The following is a 14,960-nucleotide window of genomic DNA, read 5'->3' on the forward strand; positions in this document are numbered from 1 at the left end:
CTCATTTTCACTTCTACTGTGCATGTTTCAGTGCGTTCTTGGTCGAATTTGACCTATTCATTTTCCTTTTCACTTCCCAAGTCTTCCTTTACTCCCTCTAGGCCTAATGTTGCCTCCTCCTCCTTCTTCTGTGAAATAGCATTACCCATACTAAGGGTTTCACTTACCTTGAGAGACGGCTTAGCCTCGGCCAGTGTATTTTTCTTTTGTGCCCCATGTTGGGTGCTAGATGTACGGTCTTCATCCATCCCATGGAATATGAATGAGTTTGAGGAAAGGTAAGAGGGCCGTTCGTTCGTCCCCAACCTACCTTAGCCCTGGCGACAATCAGATGCAAGGGGGACTCAAGTCACTTGTTTATTACCACACTTATTTATTACCACACACCAAGAACTTTTTAAAGCAAAAGACCGAGTGGCATGGGAGGTGAGATAAAGGAACCAACCAATCACTGTAAAGGTCACACCTTATCATGCACCTAAGCTTCCAAGAGCTGTTTATGCACTGAACAAATTGGGCTCTGCCCACTCAACTCCCTCTCAGCATCATCTTTGCTGACCATGTGCCCTACATATCAGGTTCTAACTTTAGTTTTCTACAATATTTATACAATTTTCTGTAAATATTTACTGAAGAGAAAGTCTATATTCCATTCATTTTTTTTGTCTTCCTTATCAAAGATTAGGTGGCTATAGGTCTGTGGGTTCATTTCTGTTTCTTTGGTTCCATTCCATTATTCTTGAAGTCTGTTCTTGTACTAGTATTAAGCTCTTTTGATTATTATGGGCTTGTCATAGAGTTTGGAGTCTTGTAATTCCTTTAGCAATTTTTTTTTTGCTAAGGATTATTTTTGCTATTTGGGATCTTTTATTGATCTATGAGAATTTTTGGATGTCATCCTAATCCATTTAAGAATGAGGATGGGATAATAATAGGGCATTGAATCTGTTGATAGTCTTCTGAATTATTGCAATTTTTATGATGTTAATCTTCCAAACCAGGAGGATGGGAGGTTTTTCCATTTCCTTAATTCTCCTTTAATTTACCTTTTTCAGGTTTTTAAACTTTTCATCATAACGGTCCCTCACTTCTTTAATTCCAAGATTTTTTTTCCCCTGTGCCTATTACAAAAGAGTTGTTTTCCTGATTACAACTGTGCTGTTCTCATTATTGGCATAAAAGAAAGCCATTGATTTTTAGAGAGTTAATTTTATACCCTTTGGTAAAGATTCAACTCACCTAGAATAACTTGGGAGTGGAGTCACTAGGTGCTTTAAATACAAGATCAGGTCATCTACAAAGGAGGGATTTTACTTCAGCTTTCCCTATTTGGATCCCCTTTATGTTTGTATCTTGTCTAATGGTTCTAACAAGGCCTTCTATTATTGTATAGAAGAGAAGTAGAAACAGTGGATATCCCTTTATTCTTCTAGAGTTTAGAGGAAATGGCATTAGCTTTATACCATAATGTATAATGTTCACTATAGGTTTGTCATACAGAGCCTTTATTGTATTGAGAATTGTTCCCTAGACATTGCTTTCTTCATAAAGGGGAGTTGGATCATGTCAAATCCTTTTTCTGTATCTATTGCGATAATCATATGGCTTTTGTCCTTGCTCTTGTTTATGTGATGTAACATATAATTGATTTCTATATGGTGATCCAGTTTTGCATTCTTCCCCCTGTCACATAATATTCTGCACAGGATCAATTCAGGCCAAGGAAAAAATACTTAAAGCCATCAAAGCAAAAGATCAATCATCTATAAAGGGAAAACAGTCATAAAAACTTCAGATTTCTCAGCAGAGACAATTAAAGTAAGAAGAGCCTGGAATGATGTACACCACGCCATAAAGACAAACAACTATCAATCAATTATACTGTAAACAGAAAAACTCGCCTTCATAATGGTGGGTCACATAAAAAACTTCCACCAGAAATAAAAATTGAAACAACATATCTCCCTCAAACCATTCCTACAAAAGGTAATTAAAGATGCGGTAAACAGAAAACCCACAACAGTGCAATAAAGGACAAGAAACTTCCCCCAAACAGAGAATCCAAGAAGCATAGGAAGATCCCACATGGCACTGCCCCAAGAAGATAAGTTACATGACAGGAAGTACCAAACTCCTCTCAGTCCTAACTCTCAATATTAAAGGATTTAAATCTCCAATTATGTGACATATATTGTTTAGTTGTGTCAAAAAGCAAGAAGTTTCTATCTCTTGCCTTCAAGAGACACACCTTGGCCACATAAACGAACATATTCTGAAAGTGACATGCTGAAAGAAAATCTACCAAGCAAACATCCCACAAAAACTGGATGGAGTTGAGATCCTAATATCAGATAAAATAGAATTCTAGTTAAAATTAGCCAGAAGGGCTAAAGAAGGTCTCTATATACTAATAAGGAATCTCTCCTCAGGACAATATTACAATTCCAAATATCTATTCACCAAAAATGGAGCACACAAATTTATCCAAAAGCAGACTAATTTCCCTAAAATCACACGTAGATAGAAAGACATTATTTCTTGGGGACTTTAACAAACCATTATCCCTGCTGGATAGATCAACCCAGCAAAAACTCAGCAGAGAAAACTCAGACCTAAATAACTGCATAGATAAACTAGACTTAACAGACATCTATTGAATATTTTTAACAACAGCATCAAAATACTCATTTTCTCCACAGCAGTTGGAACAGTATCCAAAATAGACCACATTTTAGGTGAAAAAGTGAAAGTGATCAAATTCAGAAATATTGAACATTTACCCAGCCTTTACATATCACAAGGGAATAAAATTATAATTCAACACCAAAAACCACCAAAATATTTCTGCAACAAAGGGAGGCTAAAGAACACACTGTTGAACCACCAATGGATTATAGAAGAGATTAGAAAGAAAATCCAAGTGTTCATGATATATAACAAAAATCAACACACAAATCCCAATTTCATTTGGGACAGAGAAAATGCAGTACTCAGAAGCATAGCTCTGAGTTCCTACATCATCTAATTGGAGAGATCTGAAACCAATAATTTAACAAGGAACCTGAAACTCCATGAAGAAGAGCAACAAGCTAAACCCTAATTCAGTATATGGAAAGAAATAATTAAAATTAATCAAAATGAAATGAAGTAGAGTCAAAAAATTTATACAAAGAATAAATGAAACAAAGTGTTGGGGTTCCCAAAAGATAAGTAAAATTGAGACTCTTATCAAACATTACCAGAAACACAAGAGAACTGAGCCATATAAACAAACTCATAAATGAGAATGGAAACATCATCACACAACCATACAAAAGGCTCAGAACATTATATGGGAATACTTCTGAAACATTTATGCTAATAAGCTTTAGAATCTGGATGAAATGGATGAATTTCCTGCAAATATTGACATGCCCAATCTAAACTAAGATGATTTAAACCAACTTAAGAAACCCATATCAAGCATAAAAATAGAAACAGATATAACAGTCCTCCCACCGAAGAGAATAGAGGACCGGATGTATTTACAGCTGAATTCTACAAGGCCTTCAAAGCTGAATTTACAAGAATACTCCAACTTTTCAATGAAATTGAAAGTTAAAGTTTACTACCAAGTGAAATTTACTATGAAGCCATCTGACCTTCATCCCAAAAGAAGGCAGGGACTCTTCAAAGAAAGAGAACCATTATGTTGATAACTATCAATGACAATCACCTCAACAAACTTCTGGCCGATAGACTTCAAAAACTCACCAAAAAATGATACAATACTATCAAACAGGATTCATTTCATGGATGCATTGCTGGTTCAATATGTACAAATTAATTAATATAATTTGTCAAATGAACAAGAGCAAGGATAAGAACGGCATGATTATCTCAATAGATGCAGAAAAATCATTCAACAAGTTCCAACACAAGTTTATGATGAAAGCTCTGGAAAAACTAAGAATTCATGGAAAATTCTGCAATATAATAAAGGCTGTGTATGACAAATCTATAGCCAGCATTATACTAAAAGATGACTATCTAAAGCCATTTCATATAATTTCAGGAACAAAAGAAAGATGTCCACTCTCTCTACTTCTCTTCAATTTAGTATTAGACTGCAAGAGTAAGAAGACAAAATGAAAATATAAAGGGGATACAAGTCTGGAAAGGTGAATTTAAACTCTCCCTCTTTGCAGATTCATGACCTTGTATTTAAAGAACGCCATGGACTCCACCATTGTTATTCGAACTGGTTCAAAACTTTGGTAAAATAGCAGGATACAAAATGACCCTCAAATATCAAGTCCTTTCCTGCATTCCAAAAAGGAGAAGGGACAGCTGAAAACAGGAAACAAGTCTTTTTCTAATAGCTCCACCAAAAAGTATCTAAGAGTTAACTAAAAAGTGAAGGACATCGAGAATGAAAATCTTAAAAACTGGAAAAGGCAAATTAAAGCAGAACTGAAGAAGTGGAAAAACCTCGCAAGCCCCTAGATTGGGAAGATTAACATTGTGAAATAGAAATACTGCCAAAAGCTATCTAAAAATTCAATATCCCAACCTCATTCTTCAAGGAAATAGAAGGTATAATCCAAAAATATGTGTGGGACAAGAAAGTACCCAGTATAAAAAAAGAAAAAAATCCAACAACAAGTCTTAAGAGAAAGAACAGTACTGGATCAATATCAATATGAAACTTCAGACATAATACAAAGACATAGTAATCAAAATATCTTGGTACTGACACAAGAACAGACCTGAAACAAAGTAATAGAACTGAACACCCTGAAATGACTTATAGTCACCTAATCTTTGGTAGGGAAGCTAAAAAAATAGAAGAAACGCCGCCTCCAGTAAATGGTGCTGGCAAAAATTGATTAACCACCTGTAGAAAAAAAAAAAAAAAAAGCTAGTACCTCATATATCACCGTGCACCAAATTTAACTCTAAATGGATCAAAGATCTTGAAGTCAATGCAGACACCCTGAATATATTACAGGAAAGAATAGGAGAAAGTCTAGGGCTCCTTGGCATGCCCCAAATTTTCTTAAACAATCAAAAACACAACAAGTGGTGTCAAGACTTTATTCTGAGCTACTCAGGAGCCTGAGATCTAAGGATCACAGTTCAAAGCCAGCGTGGGCAGGAAAATCCATGAGATTCTTATCTGCACTAAACCACTCAGAAAACTGGACATGGTGCTGTGGCACAAGTGGTAGTGTTAGCCTTGAGTGAAGAATCTGCAGAGCTCCCGTATGGCAAATTACAAAACTAGCAAGATCATTCGAAAGCCATCAGATTCAGAGAAAATCTTCCAAGCCATACAATGGACAATAGTCTCATATCTAAAATGTACTTAAAATTCACAAAATTAAATCCCCCAATAACATATCCTAAAAGAAACAATGGCCCACAATGGCTCAAGACATAAAGATAGACTCCTCTGAAGAGGAAATAAGAACTTCCAAGACACATGAAGAAATGCCCAAATTCTCTAGTCAAGAAAGATATGCAAAGCAAAAGAATATTAAGATTCCACCTCACTCGCTAGAATGGCTATAATCAAGAAACCTAATAATAACAAATGCTGTAGGAAATGGGTTAAAAGGGAATCCTATTGCATTGCTGGTGGCAGTGTAAAAGTTTTGACCCATTTGGGAAAGCAATATGGAAGTTCCTGTAAGATTGCTGGGACCCAGCAATACCAATTTTAGGCATTTACCCAAATGATCATATAGAAGGCCATACTAAAGCCACTAGCACATATATATTTATTGAGTCATTATTCACCATAGCTAAGATATCAAACCAACCCAGATACCCTTAGATGAATTGATGAATAAAATGTGCTGTAAATGTATATATGTCTCATCAGAAAGAACTATATTGGCCCATTTGTTAGGAAACTGAAAAAAAATTATGTTAAGTAAGCCAGATCCAAAGAAAACTAGGTCCCATGGTGTCCCTCATCTGCAATCAGTAGTATATGTCTAGGACAAGTACAAGAGGCCCAAATCTATGTATATTTTATCAATTGACCTGAAGCTAAGCGAAATGAAACCTAAGAGAGGTACAGAAGAGATTTTTACCTTTCTTCTTATTCTTTTTTTAACGTACATATAATGTAGTAAGTTTTTTTGTTGTTTCTTTGTTTGTTCTTCCCTCATGGTACCACCCCTTTTGTCACTGTATTTATTCAGGTGTCCTGCATTTTGTAAATACATTTTTCTAATTTGGGAAGGGGAAGAGAAAGAAAGAAATGTTGAAATAAGGATGAAGTATGACCCAATATAACAATGAGATGTACAAGACACTAGGTTGAAAATGAATTTTACAACTTTGGGTGCTGGGGGAGGAGGGAAAAATTGGGGGAAGGCGGTTGTGAATGATTGGTAGGGGATAATCAAGGAGAGGGGTAACAATACTTGATAGCAAATGGATTCATTATGTTGCGCTTGTAAATGTAACCCTCTCTCTCTCTCTCTCTCTCTATATATATATATATATGCTTATACATATATAAATGTATATATACCAATGTTTTTATTGTAAAATATATACATATATATGTATTTATATCTATATATACATTTATAGCTATATATACCTATACATATATATATATATACACACATATATGTATATATATATACATATATGTATATATGTATATATATACATACCTATATAGGTATATACCTATACCTACATATACCTATATAGGTATATATATTTTAACAGTAAAAAACATTGGTTCATTATTTATTTGATTGCACAAATTTATAAATATACCAGGTTCATTTCTAAATCATAACTCAGTCAAACTCAAGGATTTCCAGATTCCCCTTTGAATGTCAAATATATCCCCTAAAGTTGCCCTTTTAGTTGAAGGGTTACAGCTATAGCACTGTGACTCTGTCCCTACTTGGGAGTGTAACAAGACAGGACTGCAACTTAATGTTGAATTTGAAGATTAATTTTAAAATTAATCTCAAATTAGTTCTACATCCTAATATGAAAAAGATAAAAGTACATCATTAGAAGCAGAAAAATTATGCCAGTTTGGTTTGCAAATTTTCCAAACAATACATCAAAAATATACCCAATTCAGCTGTCAAATATAGATACAAATATAGCCTGAGGTGTTTTTTTGTTTTATTTTGTTTTGTTTTTAGATGCCAGTAATTTTTGTTCATTTATTTTTACTGTTTAATTTTATTTTTATTTTTTTCATTTTTTTTGTATTGTGAGAACACCATACAGAGGAGTAACAATTACATGGGCAAGATAACGAATACATTTCTTATCAAGCATTGTTGCCTCCCCTGTTTCTCTTTCCCATCCCTTCCCATCCTCCTCCCCTTCCCCCACTCAATCCTCCCCCCACCCCCACCAAAGTTGTTAAGTTCGTTTATCAACATAACGACTTGTACATCTCATTGTTGCAATGGGTCCATCTGTATCCCTTTTTAAATGATTTGTTTTTTTCCCTTCCCCTCCACAAATTATACCTACATCAAAAACAGTGGAAGTATGGGTTATACTGTGGGGGAGGGACATAGAAAGCAACAGAGAAATCATCCTATAAATATGATAGAAACAAGTGCATGAAACGAAAAACAAAAACAACAACAACAACAAAAAAACATTTGAATACTTATCTTGGAGTTCATTCCGCTAACATCAACTTATCTGACCTTTTCTGCTTGACTCAGACATATACTAGTTATCGCAAATAAGGGAAACCATGGGACCTATGTTTCTTTGGGCCTGGCTTACTTCACTTAATATATTTTTTTCCAAGTCTTTCCATTTCCTAACAAATGGGGCAATGTCATTCTTTCTTACAGTAATAATTCAACTGTTGCTAACACAATAACAATAATACTCCTAGCTTCACACATTAACCTGCATTTTGAGTCAAGTACTGATTAGCCCATTAAGGTTGATCACCAAAAACATAAATCTGCTGTCAGCCATGTCTTGACTTGAACCTTCCATTCTCCTTCTTTAGCATTGAAGATAACAGATTGAACTGGCAGATAGTGTTTATGAACTCCTGAGATTGTTTTAGCAATTCAGAATCTTTTCTCGAATTTTTGACAGGAATAGGATTTTCAGGGAGAGCAAGAAAAGCAGAAAGACCTCTATTGGATGATGTCTCTCATATCTTGCTTTTCTTGGGACTTTCTTCTTTAGAGGCCTCTGCCGTGGTAGGGCAATTTCACGGGGAGTGGAGCTGAGCCCACTCAGCTCAGGTTACTTTGACCTTTTGAATGGTTATTGTCTTCTTCCATGTTCTGAATTATGTGCTAGCTGCTCTGGCGTGGTCTTTGTGAATTTCTACTCCAGTGGTTGACAAAGGGCTACCTTTCCACCACTGTTTTCCTTTCGTTTCTGGGCCTTCCACAGTCTGTGACGGTCTGTGGTCAGCAAAATGAAGACAAAAACTTCTTGAAAGTTCATGCTGGCAGTGAATAGAATCTGCTTGTACATGGTCTTTGGAATCTTTGCCCCAGACTGTCTGTTGATAAGGCAGCTGCAGCTGTGGACACCTGCAAGTTCTTGATTTTCCTCTATGGCAAAACGCTTTGTACTATGATAGCACCTCTAGGTATATCTGCCTAGCCTTGGACTTTTTAGTAGAACCCTAAAATAGATGTCAATGACGATCTGAGGCCTCAACCTCTTGTCCTTCATCTTCCTTTGAAATTTGTTGCAGTTTTTCTAAACGTACTATGTGAAGCTATTTTTTCACTTGTGTTTCTACATTAATTTCCTATTTTAACCAGTGTGGTCACGTATTTGATTTTAGTACCCTGTGTAATACATGTACATTAATCCAAATTAGAAAAGGGAACGGGAACAATAAAATCTAAGAGAAAGGACAAAGGACAAACCAATCCAACAATCCTCACAAAACAGAATGCTGGGAGTAAAGTTTATACCTGGTGGAAAGTTTGAGACACAAGAAAAATGTGAGAAAAATGAGGAGTGGGTAAGAACATACGACGAGAAAAGTACTTAACTGTGTTACATATGAAAGTCGAATCCATACATCACCTTTACATAAGATTGATTTTAAAAGAATAATATTGATACATACATGTCTCTCAACTCTCATAAATTTGCACATAAAAACTCATGTCGATAGGTTTTCAGTCCATATACAGACATGTGGAAATAGTTCTTATCTCTTTACATTCCAACCTGAATAGAAATGATACAATTTACCCTATGTCTCCAGATTTCAAGCATCATTTACAAATTAATGTTGAAATCATTTTTTCAATCATTTGTAGCAATCTAAATAAAGAATTCAAGTTATAAACAAGGCAAAATCCTGTTGGTCAAATAAGCCACAATCTGAAACTCTAACATTTTAATATCTATCAAAAATAAGAGCAAAATTCTGACATGTAAACATCCTCTTCTGTAGTCAAATACTTCACTACTAAGTACATAGGATTCATAACCTCAAATAAAATACTTTGGGAAGGTATGTCTTCCTAAAGTGTGCTTCAAAGGCTATTAGGTCTAGCAGTAGGATGTTTTGGCCCAGGAATGCAAGTCAAGTATAAAATGTTGTGGGGGGAGGGCCCTCAGATATTGAAACAACACTGAAGAAATTTTACTTCATTTCTGAAGGGAAGATTTGCAATAACCACTTCCATCCGAATTTCTTGTTGCTTCCTCCTGAAGAGGAAACCCAGATATCAACGATTCTGGGAAATGGAAATTTTCAGAGATACATAGAGCTAAAACCAATAACCATGTTAGAAAAATTGTTGAAAATAATGTAGGAAATTCTTTTTAGTTAAACTGGATTCACTCATGGAAGTAAGATTATTTTAAAGCGAGTGTTTTTCATTTGTCACTAATGCTTTACAAGAACAAATTTAACTGTAAAATTGTGCTATAATGTACCACGTTGTTATAAGGTTAGACAAATGAAAATTTTATATCTAATGAAATATATTTCTCTTGTACTCATTTAAGAAAGAAAAATTTATTTTGTATGTTATTACTTTTACTCCAGGCTGGACAAAATTTCAATTTTACAACATTCGTTATCCCTCACTATCTCCACATTTATCCTTCTAAATGTCCTTTAGAAACACTGAACTAATTCCTCTTAGGCCATGGGAAAGAACTTGTTATGATTTGGATAAATGACATGATATTGGTAAAATATTCAAAATATGAGTTCCTGTCTTCAGAACTATATGAACCAAAAGTAAACAAACCATATACAATGACTAAATAGCATACTGTTCAAAATAAACTTCTTCCTTCCTAACTGCAAGCAATATATTGAATTCAATTTGGACTCTGAAAAGAAAGAAAAACATTACATATGGGGGTGATAATTACTATTTAACACAAGAAGATTTTAAATGCATAAATAGATCTGATATCCTTCATATTTTTGTTTGAACAATTTCTATTTTCAAGAGGGTATATTGATATATACTTTCATTTTAAAGTCAACAGTTTTGAAATTTTCTTTCAATTCATTCTCAAGATAGAAAGTAAATATAGAAGTACTTCTAGAATTATTTTGTGCTTTTCTGATTAATGCCTTTATTTTAATGCAATTAAAGAAATTTGGTTCACATAAAATTTTGACAAAGCATCTTATTCCGTTGCATTTACATATCTATATATATATATTTCTATATATATCACATTTTCCTGATCCATTCATATATATATATATTTGTGTGTGTACAGACAAACACACACAGAGACACTTATTAGGGATTCTATGCCTTCATCAGAAAAAATGGCTTCCACCCATTTGTTAGGAAATGGAAAAACTTGAAAAAAATTATATTAAGTGAAGTAAGCCAGGCCCAAAGAAACATAGGTCCCATGCTTTTACTTATTTTCAATAACTATTATAAGTCGAGGACAGTAGAAAAGTTCAAAAGCTATGTATATATAACTATGTAAGATGATGTGAGATGAAATGAACCCCAAGACAGGAACACAACTTCTGTGCTCTTTTTTGCTATGTTTTCAACGTATTTAAAATGTGATTTCTTTGTTTCTCTTTTGTGTTCTTCCCTCACAGTACAACCCGTTTTCACTATTTGATTCTACTGCCCTGCACCATACATTTTTCTAATTTGGGGAGGGGAAAGGAGATAACAAAATAACTGAAACACGGATACAGGTTAGCCCATTGTAGCAATAAGATATACAAGACATTGTTTTGAAAATGAACTTTAAAAATTGGGGGGGAGGGAAGGATGTGTTAAGGAGGGACGGAAGGAAGGGTGGCAGGGGAAAAACAAAGGAAAAGTTGACAATACTGAAAGAAATATACTCATTAATTTACTCATTTAACTGTAAACCCTCTGTACACTATTTTTACAATAAAAAATTAAATTGTTTGAAAAGAATTACCGTGTATTTCAAATAAAATATTTCACTGCTTTTCCATATAAATGATAAAATAATGGCATTGAATGACAAAATATGCACTGAACATGATCACTTTGGAAAGCAGTATGGATGTTCCTCAAAAGACTCCACATATAGCTTCCCTATGATACACAATCCCACTTTCGGGCATTTATGCAAACCATAACACACAAGGCCATACTAAGTCTCCCAGCACCAGTATGCTTATTGCAACCATAGCTAGGATGTGGGTTGAATTTTCATTATATTTCAACTTTAAGAACCTTTTCTATTTCTTGGCTTGTGAAGATTTTCTTCCAGTCTCCTGGCTTTTTATTTACATTTTTAGCTATGTCCTTGGTCATGAAGAAGCTCTGCAGATTCAACTAATACTATTTGTGTAGCTTTCCTTTGAGTTGATGTAGTTACGCTTCCATAATAAGAAAGTTGCAACGTGTTCTAATGAGCCCTAATATTTCTCTATTCCTTCCATTCACAGTATTTTCCATTACCTTGGGTCTTTGATTCATTTGGAATTTGTTCTGATGCAGGATGATGTATAATATAACTTTTAAGTTTTTATAGGCATTTAACCAGTATTACAAAAACTATTTATTGATTTTTTTTCATTTTTCTGAATTTATCCTGCTTCAATTTCAATTTACCCAGTGAAGGGTCATAAGTTTTTCTTTAAAAGTGACATTTAAAATACAGGTGCCCTGGTTTTTCTTTTTATATTAATTGGTATATATCCAGTTTCAATCTAGAAGAGAACTGCAAGAGTTTAATGGCTATGTACATATGAACAAGAAAGTTAGCATAAGCAAAATGAACTCCAAACTACTGAAACAAGAGGTTTATCATTGTTGGTGTTTTTAATATACTATGAAAAGTTACTACTTTCTTCTTGCTTTTTATCCTTTATTTTTATAGGTTTTCTCCCTGTTGTCACTATATTTGATTTTGGTAGCTGGGGATTGTATAAACTTTAATCTGAATAGGGCAAGCAAGAAGGCCAACAATATTTTGACATGGAGGACAAAGGAAGAACCAAATCCACATCTTGGAAATGTCACTTACAACATGGTCAAAGGAGATTTGAAGCAGAATGAAGTGTAAGAAAAATGAGGGATAGGTAACATATGTCAAGAAAATGATCCACTGCTTTTCATACATAATTATAATCACTCTGTACATCAATTTCACAGGTTGAATTAAGGAGAAGAGTATTGGTACACTATTTTAATTTTCATAAGTTTACACATGGATACATATGTAAATTGGCTTATAGTCTATATAAAGATGTGTTGGTAGATCTGTTCTCTTCACATCCTGACTAGACTACAATAGGCAAAGGTTTCCCTGAGTCTACAGGTTCCAAACTATCCCTCATAAATTAATGTTAAATTCATACCTGCATGCTATTTCTTCAGGAAAACCAAGAAACATTTGAAATTATGCACTAGGTTCACAAATATTCCCCAAAACAAGAAACTTTTCCATTTCAAAACCAATAGTATGTATGAAACACATTCTCAGAACTTTAACTTCTTCATCTTTACCCAAGTAATTCAACTGTTTTCATTGAATAGGAATCCTGCTAACAATTATTGAAAAGGTGGATCTTCCTAAAATATGTTTCAGACCATTCCATTTTGCATGAGGAAAGTTGTAGACCACAGTGCCAAGTCAACTATAAGTATGTGGGTCAAATTGAACACAAGTAAAAAATGAACACAGTCATAAAATATAGTTACATGAAAGTGTTTTTTGTTATACTTGATAGTTATGGTCAACTTTTCTTGAAACATTTTAGACATATATTGAGAAATTACCGAAAGATGCATATCCTGTTGCCTGAAAAATTTCACATTTTCTGCACAAAACCATGCTATGTTCACAAACTGCATTTTCCCCCTCAGTAGAATTCGTTTTGAATGTACACACAAAAGAACCAGGTTTTTGCTACCACAGGTTTTCAAAAGATCTATCAGAATCCTTGTTCAGATGAAATTACACCTATAAATTATTTAGATGGATGAAAAACTTAAATAGTAAGAAATATACCTCAAAATGTTGATTGAAAAATCCCATTAAGATTTTCATGGCCTTTCAGTATGGAATAGATATTTGTTGTAAGTTTGTATAAAAGGTCTAATATCATTACAGTTTTCTTATGTATTTATTAGGCTGTACAATTGTAACAATACATGTAATGGAAGATGCTATACATAAGTAAATGTAAGGACAGTGAATAATGAAGTATGACTTGTCCTCTGTTGGGAAACAAATATCGATTTTGATTTGATGAATGAAGTTTCCATACTTCCACGTCTATGTGGAAACTGATATGGTGAATTCCAATAAAGACATCAACACCGGATTTACTTCTTGATTCAAGGTAAGGGTGAAAAGGAAGTAGAAATTAAAATGAATTCATTTGATTGAGAATATATATATGTAAGATGTAGCTAAAACAATGAGAAATGGTTTGAACTCATGTTTGTTAACAATAATTCCTGCTAAGAAATAAGAAAATATCTGAATATATATTTCTGTATTCTGCATATGAACAAGAGTTTCAATAGTAGCTTTAGACATATTCAAAAACTAATAAGAGCACATCATTAGTTATTTTAAAAAAATCATGATTGCTTCCACTTCCATTTCTATTGAAACTTGATCCTTTTATACAAACCTCACAAATTATGCTTGGACACTCTGTCTCAACACATTCAAAGTTAGTTGAACCTTTAAAGTGTGACTCCAGTCAGTCTATTACTTGAATGATTATGGTCCTGTTCTTCAAATTTTTCTCTACTGCTCCCCATTCAGGCTAATCTATGCCTTGCAGAGGTTCTGAAATATCTCTCGTAAAATATTCATGGATGTATCATACATTAATGAAAATAAGAAGAAAGAGTTCATACAGTTGTGTAGAAAAGAATATCCCTATTAGATTTACTTTATAATGATATTGCAATAATTTAATGATCTCCATTTCAAAATCTGTGAAGAGATGCCTAAAAACAAAGCACAAAGAGGAATTATTCCACGAGTTGTATCCTATCAAAGGATACATGCTGTATAGTAGGCAAATAAAATATAAAGGGATACCATGCAAATACCTGCAGATACAATTACAAGAAATACTCCATGGCTAAGACAAATAAACGTCTTTTCAATTCTTATGTGTGGACAAATCAAATGCCTTTTTGAAGTGAGGACAGAACACAGGAAGAAAGAAGGGAATGAATGGAGGGAAGGGAGAAGGAAGGTATCAAGGAAGGGAAGTAAATGAGAAGGAAGGAGGGAATAAAAATGAGCATAAGGAAGGAAAAAAGAAAGAAATGAAAGGGGGAAAAAGAAGGGTAAGCTGGAAGTAAAGAAGTGAAATAATGGATGAGGTAGGAGTTGTGATCATGACATACTGTGGAGGGAACTCTTTGGTTCACAATCATCACACATTGCTGCAACCTGGAGTTTCTAAACTGACTTGATTTCCCTCCTGGGTCTTCACTGGCCATGTGGATGTCCAGGGAACTGGATTCTGACTTGGC

Source organism: Dipodomys spectabilis, unplaced genomic scaffold, assembly GCF_019054845.1.
Source record: "Dipodomys spectabilis isolate Male_0828 unplaced genomic scaffold, ASM1905484v1 ptg000352l, whole genome shotgun sequence".
NCBI classification, from domain to species: domain Eukaryota; kingdom Metazoa; phylum Chordata; class Mammalia; order Rodentia; family Heteromyidae; genus Dipodomys; species Dipodomys spectabilis.